Source organism: Cibotium barometz, chromosome 2 (genome assembly GCF_041138505.1).
Source record: "Cibotium barometz isolate CiBa-2024 chromosome 2, ASM4113850v1, whole genome shotgun sequence".
Classification (NCBI taxonomy): Eukaryota; Viridiplantae; Streptophyta; class Polypodiopsida; order Cyatheales; family Cibotiaceae; genus Cibotium; species Cibotium barometz.
This window is the reverse complement of record NC_141047.1, coordinates 11,010,253-11,027,256: the sequence shown is the minus strand read 5'-3', so window position 1 is coordinate 11,027,256 and position 17,004 is coordinate 11,010,253. Positions and strand designations below refer to the sequence as shown.

General features: G+C 38.8%; 1 long non-coding RNA gene across 3 annotated transcripts; it reads left to right on the top strand.

The window, feature by feature from the left end:
• Positions 1-1,546: 1,546 nt before the first annotated feature.
• LOC147640636 (uncharacterized) lies at positions 1,547-2,933 on the top strand. Of its 3 annotated transcripts, XR_015267409.1 has the most exons (4): positions 1,547-1,628; positions 2,182-2,294; positions 2,378-2,461; positions 2,554-2,933. It is a non-coding gene; the product is annotated as an uncharacterized LOC147640636 (long non-coding RNA). The 3 variants fall into 3 exon arrangements; XR_015267407.1 differs by having other exon boundaries at positions 2,182-2,461; XR_015267408.1 differs by lacking the exon at positions 1,547-1,628 and having other exon boundaries at positions 2,102-2,294.
• Positions 2,934-17,004: the final 14,071 nt, after the last annotated feature.

Here is a 17,004-nt window from a genome sequence, read left to right as displayed (position 1 = left end):
AAACAACCCCTCTTTACTTATGAACTAAATGATTTTTTTCTAAAGTTGAATTAAAAAACCCCTCCTGTTAATGTAATCGAGTTAATTTTCTCAATGTATCTAATTAAAAAACCCCTCTTGTTGAATTCACGTGGTACACTAACATTTTTTGAGGTGAACCCCCCGAGGTACTACCCCAAAATTTTTCTTCCGAAAGTCTGCTTCCGGGAAGCAATCCCCAGAATTCATCTCGTGGAAGGCATTCATCATCCTCCACCTTTTGGATCCACTCTTCCAAGATGTGCCTGCTACCACAACATTCAAGATCCGGCCTCTACAAGTGCCAAACCACCAGAGGTCATCACTAACACCTCTATTAGCTATGAATCAGAACTCACCCAGAGGCTAAAAGGCATCTAATAGTCCAGAAGACGACAACATTGTGGGTTCGAGTCGTCGGATTGGGAATCCGCCGACCCATTGGGTGTGCCAAGTGTTAGTTGTAAACTAGCCTAAGCCGCAAGAGGCCAGCACCACTGCCATTAGGGAAAAAGGGAGCTCATTTTGGGGCCTTTTACGGTTTGGAAAAATAAGCTCTCAACCAATGAACAAAGGGCCAACGTAACGTTGGAAATTCACAAAAATAAAAGAAAATAGATAAAAGAAACAATATTTTATGTAGGTACAAGCGTGCTACATTAATGTGGAGATTGGTTTTTTATTCTCACAAGATCTTTGGACATGAAGATAGAATCTAGTCTGACATTTTCTCTGACAAGGGCCTTCCCGCTTCCACCTCCCTTTGAACTTTGAATTGTTGTGCTGCCTTTCCTTCGAAAGGTCTACCATTCTACACCACTACCTCATTGTGCAGTAACCTCTTCTTTTCCAAAACTGCTCCCTTGATCCAGTTTGGCTTAGAGTAAGATGTTTCTTGTCAACTATCTGTCTGCCTACTTTCTCTTTCTTGAAACTTCACTTTGTTATCTTGTTTACATTACTTTGTTGTGGTTACAGATTCACAAGGTATCCATGGTGAATAAAAACTATGGTCGTTCTTGTGGAAGACGCTCTGTGGATGATAATGCTATGAAGGTAGAATTATACCACACATCCTTACCCCGTCGACCTGCTTCTTCTATTTCTTCGGTAGAGAATTCAAGTACAGTCAAAACGGAAGGAACTTGGGAAAGGTTTACTGTTTCGAAAGGAGCATGGGTGCTCATGCAACCTAGTAAAAGAAAGAGACCCCAGACAAAAAATATTTTCTTGGCATCATGGAAGGGAAGAGTACGAGATTTTAAAATCACCAGAGGAAAGATATCGGTGAAAGAAGTTTTGATTCAGCATGTGTACATGCATAAAGAACTTGTCTTGCGAGACTATCCAAATGATCTTCCGCAACACAGGCCTAATTGTATATTTTTCTATTGTGGTTTTGTTCTTTATGAGGTGCATGGATTTTTAAGACAAAGCTTTCTTTCTTTGCTTATTGATATTCTTGTGTTATTTTATTTCAGATTTATACCCTTCATCGTATGAGACATGGCAAAACATCGATTGTATTCTGGGATTTATAGATGTTTTGCATGGATCGATAGGAGAACAACAATACGAAGGTCGATGTGCAACAGAGCTAGCTCAATCCGGTATATTTTTTACTGATCATTTTTATCAGTTGTTTGCTGGACAATGCAAACACACATGGTGTGTTAAGAAAACAAGACCTTCCAGCATGGAATTCAGTGGATTGGCCTCTCCCACATTTTAGTGTTACAGAGGCATATAGAGCCAAGCTTTTCAAAGAAGTACAGAAAGCTCTTAGGCCCAATATTGCCACAAGGATAATAAAAATTTCTTTGTGCATGCCTCTCACAGTTTTTGTAGACTTGTTTAATACCTTTCCAGTGAAGGTTTCAAAAACAATGTTCACAGTTAAAGCAACAAGTCTGGCATGCATGCCACAATTTTTGGATAAAGGTTGGGATAAGAAGACATGTAGTTCAGTGTTTTGTGAGGTTGTCCAACCTTCTATACAACTGAAGTACATGGTTGCATCACAAAATTTCATTTTTTCTTTTTATTATAAGCGCAGTCGAATGCTAGGTACAAAACTAGTCCCTATGGATCAAGATGAAGATTCTTTTGGTGCAGAAAATAAACTTCTTGATATTGATGTTGTTGAGAATGGTGATGTGCTAGTCAATATCACATTAAGACAATGCTGCTCCCTAGCTCAATTGCGCAATGACATTCTATTTGAGACAGAAGGTTCTATTTCAAAGGACTTTTTATTTATCTACAACAATAAGAAGGTATACCATGTGACTTATCCTAGTCTCATTAAGCACTGCTATTAGTTTACTTTACCCTATTGTTTCATATTGCTTTTTTGCAGGTGCTCAAAAGAAGAGAGAGATCAATAAAATGCAAAGACATTGAAAATTTTAAAATTGAGATAACACAGACTCCATAAACAAAGGTATTATATTCAGAAATGTAAAATTCTATACAGAAATGTTTAATTACATATGTAGAACATATTCTTGACAACAATTTTCTATTTATCTATAGGTTGATCTAGAGGCTGCTCTACATGGTCCAACCTCACCGTATCATCTTTATTTGGAGAATCTACTTTCTGTTGCTCCATCTTGTCGTGTACAGTCTCTTGGTGCTGCTCCATTGTCTCCTCTACTACCCTTGGAGCATCTGTTTGCTGTTGCTCCATCATTTCCTCAATAACATCAGCAGCAACAGGTCCTTGTTCTTGTGGCTTCTCCTCATCAGCACTAGGTCCTTGTTCTTGTGGCACCACATCTGCATCATCTGTGTCATCAAGGTGTATGACACCTTCTCGGACTTTAGAGCTCTCACCTAACTCGACAGTAGCTGGTACAATAGGTTTGGGGAAGGCATACTTCAAAAACTTCCAAATTATATCAGCTCTGAAACTATACACATAGCTCGAGTTGGAGCTATCTTCTCTCATCTGCAATGAGATATGATGATTTAGAACACTTTGTACCAATATCAAATTTTTTGAAGCTAAATGAAAATTATTTTTTCTTACAAGCTCTGGCTGTCCTATCTCAAAATAGCTTGAAAGTATATATTTGGCACTAATCAGCACTCTCCAGCCACAGCTACTTGAATCATCTTGTTGTGGTGTCTGGATAGTTGGAAAGATATGTTAGAAACTGTTAATGTCTGAACAAAATAAAATTATTCAATAAGTTCAAAGGCATAGCATGAAATAGACATCAGTAGAGGGAGCAACTTTCTACCTCTAAATCTATTGGCTCTATTGAATCCAAAAGATTGACATTAGGAGGACACTGATCCAATGCATCTAGAAGTCTTCTAATACAACTGCAATACATATAATTCAGTTAGTGTGCATTAAATCCAAATAATGAAGTTTAAAGTTAAAAATAGCACACAAACCACTTACAATTTAACCTCTCTGTGTGTGTTTCTAAGAGAGTTGAATAAAAAGCATTGCTTCTGCTGGATGTCAATAGAAGCAAAGCTCCAGTGGTCACTGCATAAGGAAAAAAGCATTAAGAAATCAAAGGCTACAAGAGTACTCAATCTTGAAGGAAAATCCCAAAAGAAGCAGCCACACACATACTTGTTATGGTATGGAAGTAGCAAAATATCAACATGATCAAAATCACAGTGTCTGAACCAATTGGAAATATCCATGGGAGTTTCCTTTGGATCTCTTAACTTGAAGGAAATTGCAGGATCAATAATATAAACTGTATGCTGTACAGCATGGTTCAGCCAGCTTCTCATCATGCTACATTGGACAAAACAATAATTAAGGTAAGGTGTAAGGGAGGAGGTACAATAAGGATTGTTTTGCAAACAAATGTAAAATAAAAGACACTTACTAGAGCATTGCAAGAATGATAGTATCTGAGCAATACTCATTCTTATGAGCCAATGCTGCCAAGCATGCTCTTGTCAAGTCAAAGTTATTCTCTGAAAAATCATCTTCAATATGGACAACTATGTTAGGGCCCAGCTCCTGCAACCTTCTCTGTATCTGTAGCTCCATCTGTACAGTCTCCACATTTATAGCAGACTTGGATTCCTCTATTTGCTGCTTCAGTGACTCCTCATAAGCAGCTTTCCCTCTGGTGCTCATTGAGTGGGTCACTTCAACAACCTTCACCTTGTCTGCCTTCAATTTCCTTGTAGGTGGAATTAATAATATGTCTCTCATTTTAATGTCCTGCCATTCCACAGGATGGACCAGCTTGTCATACCTCCACCTCACTCTGGACAATGTGTTGAAGTCCTTGGCCATCAGAGTTACCCTGTGAGCATGGGCTGCTACAAGCATTGCATCTTCAAAGTACTTCTCCAGGTAATCCTCTGCCATTTCCTGTAAGGAAAGAATGGCAGTCCTGTTCCACCTGAAACCAAGGTGCCAGCTCTATCACAGATTTCTCTCACTAGCCTCTGAAAAGGTGCCTTGGGGATTGCAAAGCCTATAGCTTTTTGCTGTTTCCTGATCTCCTTTAGCACACCAGCAGAATGCTTTAACCTCTTGGACTTTTGCTGTAGCATGCTCATTGGCTTCCCCTTCCTGCCATGTGCAACTCTTCCTTTTGTAGGCACACTAGATTCCTTGACATCAGCCCCAGCTGCTGCTGCTGCAAGCCCGGGCCCCTTGCCAGACCTCCTTGCAGTTGCCTTGGTTCTTGCCATCACTCTGAGAAGGTCCATACAAAGCAATAGTAAAAGATTAGAAACATGGAGAACATAGAATGATTAAAGAAGGTGATGACAACTTGGATGAAGCAAAATTGAACAATTTGCAACAAAAGGCGATTATGAAGATTTGAAATTTGTAACAGCTCAAAATCGCGTTTTTCTGCAAATGCTTGAAACAACATGCTTTTGCATTCATATGATGAATTCTCTATCTTTCCAACTATAAACAATATGTATTGTGTTTATAGAAGAACTATGCAGGCTTGAAATGGGTGGATGAAGAAGCATTTTAAAATCTGCAACAAAATGCAATTTGACCTATTTTGAGATTTCTAAAATCCTCTCCTCGCGTTTTGCTGCAAATTCTAGAGACAACATACTTCATCATGCCTTTAGTCATTTCAGTGTGTATGCAGCTTGGTGCAACATGGATTGAGCCTATGGAGATCAAGAAGTGATCAAACTCTCATTCAACAGGGCCAAATTAAAAGTCTTCCTACTTCTACATGCAGTGGAGAAAATCTAAAAAATGCATATAATATTTATCATTATATGTAACCTACATCACATCAATCAATTCCTTACCCTAATATACTATTAAACAAGAAGAAGAGGAAAAAGATTTTCTTACTAACCTGGAAGCTATCTACAAGTATTCTGTGCTGATGATGAGTATCCTGTGCTGGGTGTGAACCTCTGCTGCTAGTCTGGATGCTGATGGTGTGGAGTAGGGAGGTAGAGATGCAAGAGAACTGAGTTAGGAGAGTAGATTATTACAAAATACAAATAATGGAGTTATTAATACCACACGTGTGAGATATAGTCGTTTTTTAACACGTGTGGGTCCCACCAAATCTTTTGGGATTTGAAATTTGTGGGTCACTTTTTGCCTTGGAACTTGTGCCAATCATGATTTCATAATTAGATCCATTAACACTTTTCTCTCCCCGTATTCCATCCCTGCCAGCACCCTCCCATCATCCTCTTCTCTCCCACCTTGACCACTTTCTACCCAACACACTCCATCCACTCTGCAACCTGTCTGAAAAACTACTACCATTACCAGATCTCCAGGTTACCAGTGCTACAGCTCAGTTTTGGAAGAGAGCAGGACAATCTCCAGGGCTATTCCATCAGTATGGAAGAGGAAAAGAAAGGTCAGAGATCTATACCATTTCCAATGTTTTCTGACATATATTTCTTCCATCTGTAGAATTCTTAAATCTCAGTGCCTAGAAATCTGGCAGATCACCCTAGGATTTGATTAAAGATGGATATGAGTAGGATTTAGAATTTTGCAACAAAATGCGATTAGAGAGGTTTATGTTTTCCAAATGCTCCAAATCGCGTTTTGCTGCAAATTCTGATGTTTGTTCTGGTTTTTATTTTTTCTCCTTCTTTTAATCTCTTTTGCACTGGGGAATTCCTCCTTGCATCATTTACTGTCCTGAACATTGTGAGATATACCTAGCATTTGATTAGAAATGGATGTCAGTAGAAATTCAGAATTTGCAACAAAATGCGAGGAGAGCACTTTACATTTTTCAAATGGATCTGCATCGCGTTTTGTTGCAAAGTCTTGTGTCTCTTTTGGTTTTTACTGTTTGCTCATTGTTTTGCTTTCTATGTCCATGGAGATGTCTTTCTTGATGATGAGAAATGTTTCTGCTTTACAATAGTTGATCCTCAGGCCCCTCCTTTCAAGAGGAAGTTGGACTTCTCTGCTGCTATACTCAGACCACAGCAATCACCAAGTGATTCATGTGTGCTGATGAAGAGTTTTGTTTGGTGATATCCTATACATTATCTGATTGCATATGTGAGCATATAGAATTCATGTTATATAAATTTTGCTTCAAGCAAAAGCAAGAGACTAGAGCAGAAAGGTGAGTCTTCCCTTTCAAAACAAAGGGAACCAGAAGAGGACAAATCTCCAGATTTGCTCCTATTTGACTTTCTTCACAAGTGCAAGGCTCAAAGGAACTTCCACATATACCACAGTATTTTCAATAGGGAGTTCACTATGAGCTCTCTTTTGGACCATCACAGAGATTTCCTTTCAGACCATTGGGATACCTTCAAACAACTGACAGAGGCAGGAAGGATTGTGGAAGGTGAAAAGGTTTTTGTGCATTTAAATCATATTGTCTCCATTGACAAGCTGAGGTATCATGTGAATAGAAGGTTTGACAGCCTGCCTGAGGAATATAAATTCAGTTGTAACTTGCACACCAGAAAGTGTAGAGTGCTTGAGGAAAACATGGCATTCCTTATGTACATTGTCTTTCAACAGCAATCTCTAGAAGAGCAAGGGCAGGAGACTGAAGAAGAAGATATATCTGTAGCAGAGGTAAAAGAGAATATTCCTATGGCAACCGATATAGCAGAGCAGGAAGAAGATATCAACCTCGAGGATGAGGGACTGCAAGTGGCTGCTCTTGACCTTGTTCAACTAAGGACTGAGACTCTTAGGGCAGCACAGCCAGTTGAAGACTTTGATGTTCAGAGCAGCAACTATGCAGTGCCCATGCTTCCAGGTGTCTTGATTGGTGGTAAAGATTATGTTTTCCTCCATGATATAGAGTGTATGTTCAATTTGAGGGAGGACTATGCCATTTCCCTTATTGCCCAGGCTTCAAGGCTTGACAAGGAGGTTGGCATAGAGGATGACCATTCACTGCTAGCTTTGGAAACAACCTTTGATCCTGCAGAGGCCCTTACTATTTGTTTCAAAGAGGCTGAAAGTTTCCAAGAGCCAGATGAAGCTGCCTTCCAGCTCACCCAGGAAGCTATGAATCTCTCATCACTTCATAAGGAAAAACTTAAAGAAGAGGCTGGACTGGAGGGGAGAGGAATAAATCTTTGGAAAGATGAACTTCTTGTTGCTGATGAAAATGAGAGGGTATGATATTATTACTTCAAATCAAATACTTTATGTTGTGTTTAAATGTTTTGTAGTTATGTATCATTGTCTCACTATAATCTTTTGATACATGGCAGCTACAAATTGAGGATGACACATTCCTCCAGAGATCAAGTGGAAGCAGGCCAGCTGGGTTTGGCAAAATGTCAAGCCTAGCTCATTATATTCATGATCTAGGTAGTGCTAAGATCTTGATTTACCATAGGCAGTTGAGCAACAATGGAGAAGCCATTGTTTACTTTTTTAAATGTTTGTCTAGGGTATTAGGTGGACATGATCTTCCATGGCAAAAGGAAAAGATCATTTTAATAGAGAGGTTGTCCGCCAATAGATATATTTGGGGATTATGTGAATAAGCAGGCCTCTAGGGCCTCTTACTTTTTGTCTTACACTTCTTATGCATTAGCATGTGGTGTTAAGGAGCCCAAATGTCTAGAGGGCTATGGAAAACACAAGCTCATAAGGTTCCGAGAGCCACCCATGATTGCATCAGGCCACACAATCCAAGAAGAAGAACACGTGGAGATAGCTGAAGACAAGGATACCCCTCTCAGACAAGCAACAGAGGCAAGCATTGATAAACAGAAAGTCGACATCAAGCCAATAAGGAAGAAAAAGAGTCCAATCAAGTTCAAAAAGAGAGTTCCGACTCGCAAACCTTGGGAGTAATAGGATTTAGTCATCAAATATAGCACAAACATTATGTTGAAGTTGAACTGTGTAAGATCCCTGTTCCCACCGAGCAACGGATTCGGGGTACTGACAGCGGAAGTAGCGCTTCTCGCGTGGGACAGGGGTCCCACACTCGGGGCCTCGCCCACGGATATCCGGATAAGAGACTAATCCGTCGGTTGTTCCAAAACCGAACCCGAAAAAAACTTCCTTAACCGGAAAGCACGGGCGATTCCGCCAGGATAACTTTTTACTCTAACGTAGTCAAGATCATTTCTGATCGAGATGATCCAATTACATCTATAAGATACTTAGTCAGTTCAAGGAAGAAACTTGCACTTGGATCATTGGGATCAACGCTTTTTTCCCCATTCAAGAGGCACAGCCGTTGATTCCTATCCATAGAACAGTTACTGTCCGGGATTTTTTTTTTTTTCTATCGTAAAAACAAAAGTTTGAGTCTCGATTTACGGATCCATCAGTCCAGCCTAACCCCATCCGATCCCATGGGTTAGCCAACCGCCCAACCACTGTAGTGATGGGATCCAATTAAGAATTTAGGTTTTGTCTCGGGTACCAAGGAAAAGAGTTCCAAGGCCCCCTAGCCGGATGTTCATGCAAAATAAAACTAGTCACACCACTCACACACCCAATATGAAATTGCCTTTTTCAACCAGATTCAACCAGTTTAAAACAATCCTTTAATAAAACCATAGTATCATTGATCACCATCTTCCAATTTATCCAATTGATTCTTAATTTCCCATCATTCCTTCCTCAGAGTATCTATGGCATCATTGGCAACTAGAACGCTCAGGAGCCGTTTCGATAGTTCCTAGCCCATAATACTTGGCAATATAATCACTTAACAAGATGGACTCTCGTTGAAGATCAGCAAGATCAACCAACAGATCCATATAAGGAGCCATGGACTCATCCATTGAAGACCAGCAAGGTCAATCAACCAGATCCATGCTCGATTTCAGAAAACAACTCCAACTCTGTTCCAATATCTTCCTCGACGCACGCGTGGGTATCCTAGGCAACCCAGAGCCCGAGCACCGTATGGTCAGCACCCTCTAGGATCCTTCGCAGGTAACCTAGCGCTTCACGCATAGGCCGCTTCCTTGGCCCCTCATCCACCGTACCGGAAGCTCACCATTTTAATCGCACCGAGGCTGGTCAAGACCTCGGCCGACCTTGCTACGCGAGACGTCCTTCATTGACTCCCCGTCAGCAGTTGCAACTTTACCATCACGACTTTAATCACAAGACGGTCAAAATGCTCCCCCCAGCATTCTTGACATAAAACAATCATTTACAAACAGCATTTACAAACAGTATTTACAAACAGTTTACAACACAATTTCTATTTTAACTTTCATTTTTCCACATTATCTCTCATCAATCTACATTACTTATTCCCTATTCCATTTATATGTATACTCATCCCTTCACATCATTTCTATCTCATCACTTCAGATTCCCTCACATCGCATATCGTATATTCACATCCATACATCCACATCTATATGCGTACATTCACATCTACATGCATACATCTACATCTCTATGCATACATCCACATCCACATTCACATTCACCTCCATACATCTACATCTACATGCATACATCCACATCTCCATTCACATCTACATCTATACATCTACATCTACATGCATCCATCCACCTCCACATCCACATCTACATCTATACATCTATATCTACATGCATACATCCATATCTCCATTCCCATCTACATCTATACATCTACATCTACATGCATTCATCTACCTCCACATCCACATCTACATCTATACATCTACATCTACATGTATACATCCACCTCCACATCCACATCCGTATCTATACATCTACATCTACATGTATACATCCACATCCACATCTATACATCTACATCTACATGCATACATCCACATCTCCATTCACATCTACATCTATACATCTACATCGACATGCATCCATCCACCTCCACAGCCACATCTACATCTATACATCTACATCTACATGCAAACATCCACATCTCCATGCATAATAAAATTCTTTTAATTAATCTAGGATGATAGTTCCTAGAATATGGTAGGAAGTCCTCTTTTTATACTTTGAATGAATTTATTTTATGCGTAATTTCTATAAAAATTTTGCCATAGCTCCGCTACTATGACTGATAAATCTCAATTTTTTCTAAGGGATAAAGCTCATTATTAAAGAAATAATTAGAATGGTCTCTAATTGGATCATCAATCCATAATGGTCTCTAATTGGATCATTAAGAAAACAATTAGAATGGTCTCTAATTGGATCATCAATCCATAATGGTCTCTAATTGGATCATTAAGAAAACAATTAGAATGGTCTCTAATTGGATCATCAATCCATAATGGTCTCTAATTGGATCATTAAGAAAACAATTAGAATGGTCTCTAATTGGATCATCAATCCATAATGGTCTCTAATTGGATCATTAAGAAAGCAATTAGAATGGTCTCTAATTGGGTCATCAATCCATAATGGATTGAATCATCAATGTGCATAAACTAAAAGCATAGCAAAAAGCCATTAATTTGGCCTCAAGCATAGCTTAATCTTGGATTAAGGAAAAGCTTTATGAAAAGCTTCATTTGGATTGAGAATGGGTCATGAGTATGACCATTTCTTGAGTGAGAGAGAGAAATTATAAAAACCATTAGAATTTAAATATAAGTGGAAATTAACTTCTATAGCATTTATTAAATTATGTAACTCTTCACTACTATTCACCAATTAACTTCAATAGCATTTAAAAAAAAACCATACCAATTAAACTTCTCAAGCTTGAGAGGGGTTGAGAAGAGAGAATCATTGAGAAATCATAGAAAAGATCAAAATTTAATATACTTACCTTATGATTTGCTTGATTCTTTATTCACGGTAGAGGCCCCCAACCAATCAATTGGTTTAGTATGTTGATGGAGCCACCAATGGGGATTGAAGAAAGAGAGAAGTGTCAAAAACTAGTGAATTATTAAAGAATTCACAGTTCTTGGCTTAGGTGGAGTAACATAGCATAAGACACTATATATTTTGGCTTAGATGGAGTAGAGTAACAAAGCATAAGACACTATCTAATTTGGCTTAGGTGGAGTAGAGTAACAAGGCATAAGACTCTATCTAATTTGGCTTAGGTGGAGTAGAGTAACAAGGCATAAGACTCTATCTAATTTGGCTTAGGTGGAGTAGAGTAACAAGGCATAAGACTCTATCTAATTTGGCTTAGGTGGAGTAGAGTAACAAGGCATAAGACTCTATATTTTTTTCAACAAGGGGAGGCTTCTATTTATAGGAAAATTTGAGCTCCTAACCAAACAAACTGATTCTAGAATTTTCCAAGTCAGTTTGGTTGAATTTGGACTAGATTTGGACCTAGTTTGGTTACTTTTTGATTCGGTTTGGTTCCATTTTGATTTGGTTTGGTTCAAGAGAGATGAGAGATAAAAATATCACATTATTTTTGAGTTTAAAACTCATTCAAGCATGTGAAATATGCACCTCCTTTAAAGAATTCCCCTTCCTTACATATGTGTCAAAATTTTATTGCTCATAGTTTTTTTACTAATAAACCTTGTACATTTTCAACTCTTCATCTTATGTGAAATATGCACCTCCTTTAAATAACTCCTCTTCCTTACATATGTGTCATAGTTTTTTTACTAATAAACCTTGTACATTTTCAACTCTTCATCTTATGTGAAATATGCACCTCCTTTAAATAACTCCTCTTCCTTACATATGTGTCATAGTTTTTTTTTACTAATAAACCTTGTACATTTTCAACTCTTCATCTTATGTGAAATATGCACCTCCTTTAAAGAACTCCCCTTCCTTACATATGTGTTTATTTACTAATAAACCTTGTACATTTTCAACTCTTCATCTTATGTGAAATATGCACCTCCTTTAAAGAACTCCCCTTCCTTACATATGTGTTTATTTACTAATAAACCTTGTACATTTTCAACTCTTCATCTTATGTGAAATATGCACCTCCTTTAAAGAACTCCCCTTCCTTACATATGTGTTTATTTACTAATAAACCTTGTACATTTTCAACTCTTCACCTCATGTGAGCATTTACTCATTTTTGGGTATTTTCTTTTTACAATTTGGATTCATCTCCTCCCTACACATGGATTGATGCTATTGGCCCATAGAAACCTTAATTGGACCATAGTCTAAAGATTTTTGAAAATCTAGACCCTTAGGCTAAGGTTCTTTATACCTATTTCCAATTAATTCTAATTGCACATTGGAAAATTCTTTTTAAATTTCTGTTTCAGGGAAACTCATTTGAATTATAAGAGATATTTTTCTATCCAAAAATATTCAAAATCTGAATATTCTCTCTCTAGAATATTTTCTCTCTCTAGGTTAAAACAGTTAGAAACAAGGTCTTTATATTTCTGAAGAGGGATTGATTACGGGGGAAGATACTAGACATCAAAAAGGGGGTTGGGGGAGGAATCTTACATTCTACCCCACTTAAAAAACGTGAGATGTCCTCATCTCGCAACTTGGGATAATTTCGCAAGGTGAACGAATATGAGACTTAGAGGAAAATTTTAATCAAGATTAACCACCAAGAAAAGTCTTAAAGAGAGCAAGATTCAAAATAAGAACAAGATTTAAACTTTATTCATTCTCGGAACTTATACAGTAAAGATAGAAGAACTCTTTACACTTCCATAAGCCCGTCCATCATATGGTCACAAAAGCAATCCTCACAAGCTGCACAAGTATAGGGTAACTCATCTATGGGAATGATTCTGCTGGTTATTGCCGCACCTATCTCAGTGGTATGAGGTGATCTAACAAAAGGACCTCTGAGAGGCAAGCCAAAAACGGGATAAAGGCATATCTTCTCATGAGGAAGAAAACACGCCAATAAGAAGACCCGCTCAGAAAACCCAAGATGCCTTGATCTCATGACGCAGTAGTATCGGGGACCCAAACCCAAAGCTTCAATAACCATGGCCAAGCGGACATTGTTACGAAAGTGCTGCTGACCCCAGGGTGTTACCCTAGTTATGTTTTGATAGGTCCGCCATTTGGTCTGCGCTACAGAAGTTCCTAGGTGAGGAAAAAGTGAGCGCTCATACTGTTCTATAAAGTCTTTCTTCACAGACTCTCTTGCGTCTTGAAGGTGAGAAATCATCAGGGATAAAACTAATTCCTGTTGCCAAGCCATGAAGGAGATTAAGAAAGAAAGGAGATTGATGGGAGTAAGATTACTGTGAGCGACAAGTAAAAGTTACGACTTATATAAAGGAAGGAGCTAGCGTAACCTAGAAGCCAACGGTAACTTGCCACTGAAGTTTTACCGTCTTTCCATGATTTGAGTTTGACACATTTTTCTATAGAAGGCATTAAGAATTTTGAGATGAGGAGATAAAAGAAGCTTGTAGGTTAAGTCACCTACTTTCATTGAATTCAGATATAAGGGTCACAATATCTGGGGGATAACTTCTTATACTTCCCAAGAGATAAAGAACTTCTTTTGGGCCGTACTCGAATGAAAACCAAAACCTTGGTATCCAAAACACCGATTCTCATTTCTAAACTCATTGTTCTAAATCCTTAAAACAGGTGGGACTCCTGAGAAGTATTCTAGGGAAAGGGTCTTCCTTTTTTAAACAGAAACTTTCTTTTATTTTAGAGAGGGAATAATTATAAGATCAGAAAGGGAGATTCTTACTCCTGTATACTTCGAAGGCTGGGGAGGAATCTTACATTCTACCCCACTTAAAAAAATGCGAGATGTCCTCATCTCGCCAAGTAGAGGACAACTCTTTTTCTTAAGATCCAATTTATTCTGGGGTTCCTTATATTCTGGTCAACCCAACAGAACACTGGGATAAATATCCCTTATATAGAACTCATTATTAAATAACAATTCATTCAGATCAAATCATTCATATCTTTAACATGATAATGGTCCATTAGACCGAAAAGTTTCCTTCGAAACATTCCTCCACGGAAATTTCAGTCAAGCAAGTTCTCAATTTGACATCCCTTAACTTGATCTACCGGTCAAGTATTAACAGTAGCAATCTAACAGCACACCCATTAACCTCATAGTGATTTGCTGAATTCATTATCATCATTCTAGTTATGAATATCATCACAGGGACTCATCCCATTCCCCCTCATTGTGGTTTCATTATATTTCAACTAATTTTTTAAAAATCAACATTTTTCAATCAGTATTTTCAATCAGCATTTTCAATCAGAATCCAAATCAATTCATCCATTCTCAAACAGAATTAAAAATCATATCAATCACATGCAAAATCATCATCTGGATAGCATTAACGCTTATAATTTCAAGTCTTAGATTTACTCGTATATACTGTCAGTAAAGAGCTGCAGTATACTCTCGGTATATACGGGTAGTCACGGCCCTTGGAATTATAAGGTAAATACTATCATGTCTAGGCCTCAAGCAAGTCGGGGATTCTATATAATTGCGGTACTTCCATCTGAAGACCCAATTACCAAATTACGAGTTTCAGTTTGAATATCAAATTGTATGAATTATATCACACAATTATAACCTTTTTGTGTTTCTTGATAAATTTTTGACATATTTGTCTTCTCAGGTGATCTTTATTAACCAAAGGCTCTGATACCAACTGTAAGATCCCTGTTCCCACCGAGCAACGGATTCGGGGTACTGACAGCGGAAGTAGCGCTTCTCGCGTGGGACAGGGGTCCCACACTCGGGGCCTCGCCCACGGATATCCGGATAAGAGACTAATCCGTCGGTTGTTCCAAAACCGAACCCGAAAAAAACTTCCTTAACCGGAAAGCACGGGCGATTCCGCCAGGATAACTTTTTACTCTAACGTAGTCAAGATCATTTCTGATCGAGATGATCCAATTACATCTATAAGATACTTAGTCAGTTCAAGGAAGAAACTTGCACTTGGATCATTGGGATCAACGCTTTTTTCCCCATTCAAGAGGCACAGCCGTTGATTCCTATCCATAGAACAGTTACTGTCCGGGATTTTTTTTTTTTTCTATCGTAAAAACAAAAGTTTGAGTCTCGATTTACGGATCCATCAGTCCAGCCTAACCCCATCCGATCCCATGGGTTAGCCAACCGCCCAACCACTGTAGTGATGGGATCCAATTAAGAATTTAGGTTTTGTCTCGGGTACCAAGGAAAAGAGTTCCAAGGCCCCCTAGCCGGATGTTCATGCAAAATAAAACTAGTCACACCACTCACACACCCAATATGAAATTGCCTTTTTCAACCAGATTCAACCAGTTTAAAACAATCCTTTAATAAAACCATAGTATCATTGATCACCATCTTCCAATTTATCCAATTGATTCTTAATTTCCCATCATTCCTTCCTCAGAGTATCTATGGCATCATTGGCAACTAGAACGCTCAGGAGCCGTTTCGATAGTTCCTAGCCCATAATACTTGGCAATATAATCACTTAACAAGATGGACTCTCGTTGAAGATCAGCAAGATCAACCAACAGATCCATATAAGGAGCCATGGACTCATCCATTGAAGACCAGCAAGGTCAATCAACCAGATCCATGCTCGATTTCAGAAAACAACTCCAACTCTGTTCCAATATCTTCCTCGACGCACGCGTGGGTATCCTAGGCAACCCAGAGCCCGAGCACCGTATGGTCAGCACCCTCTAGGATCCTTCGCAGGTAACCTAGCGCTTCACGCATAGGCCGCTTCCTTGGCCCCTCATCCACCGTACCGGAAGCTCACCATTTTAATCGCACCGAGGCTGGTCAAGACCTCGGCCGACCTTGCTACGCGAGACGTCCTTCATTGACTCCCCGTCAGCAGTTGCAACTTTACCATCACGACTTTAATCACAAGACGGTCAAAATGCTCCCCCCAGCATTCTTGACATAAAACAATCATTTACAAACAGCATTTACAAACAGTATTTACAAACAGTTTACAACACAATTTCTATTTTAACTTTCATTTTTCCACATTATCTCTCATCAATCTACATTACTTATTCCCTATTCCATTTATATGTATACTCATCCCTTCACATCATTTCTATCTCATCACTTCAGATTCCCTCACATCGCATATCGTATATTCACATCCATACATCCACATCTATATGCGTACATTCACATCTACATGCATACATCTACATCTCTATGCATACATCCACATCCACATTCACATTCACCTCCATACATCTACATCTACATGCATACATCCACATCTCCATTCACATCTACATCTATACATCTACATCTACATGCATCCATCCACCTCCACATCCACATCTACATCTATACATCTATATCTACATGCATACATCCATATCTCCATTCCCATCTACATCTATACATCTACATCTACATGCATTCATCTACCTCCACATCCACATCTACATCTATACATCTACATCTACATGTATACATCCACCTCCACATCCACATCCGTATCTATACATCTACATCTACATGTATACATCCACATCCACATCTATACATCTACATCTACATGCATACATCCACATCTCCATTCACATCTACATCTATACATCTACATCGACATGCATCCATCCACCTCCACATCCACATCTACATCTATACATCTACATCTACATGCAAACATCCACATCTCCATGCATAATAA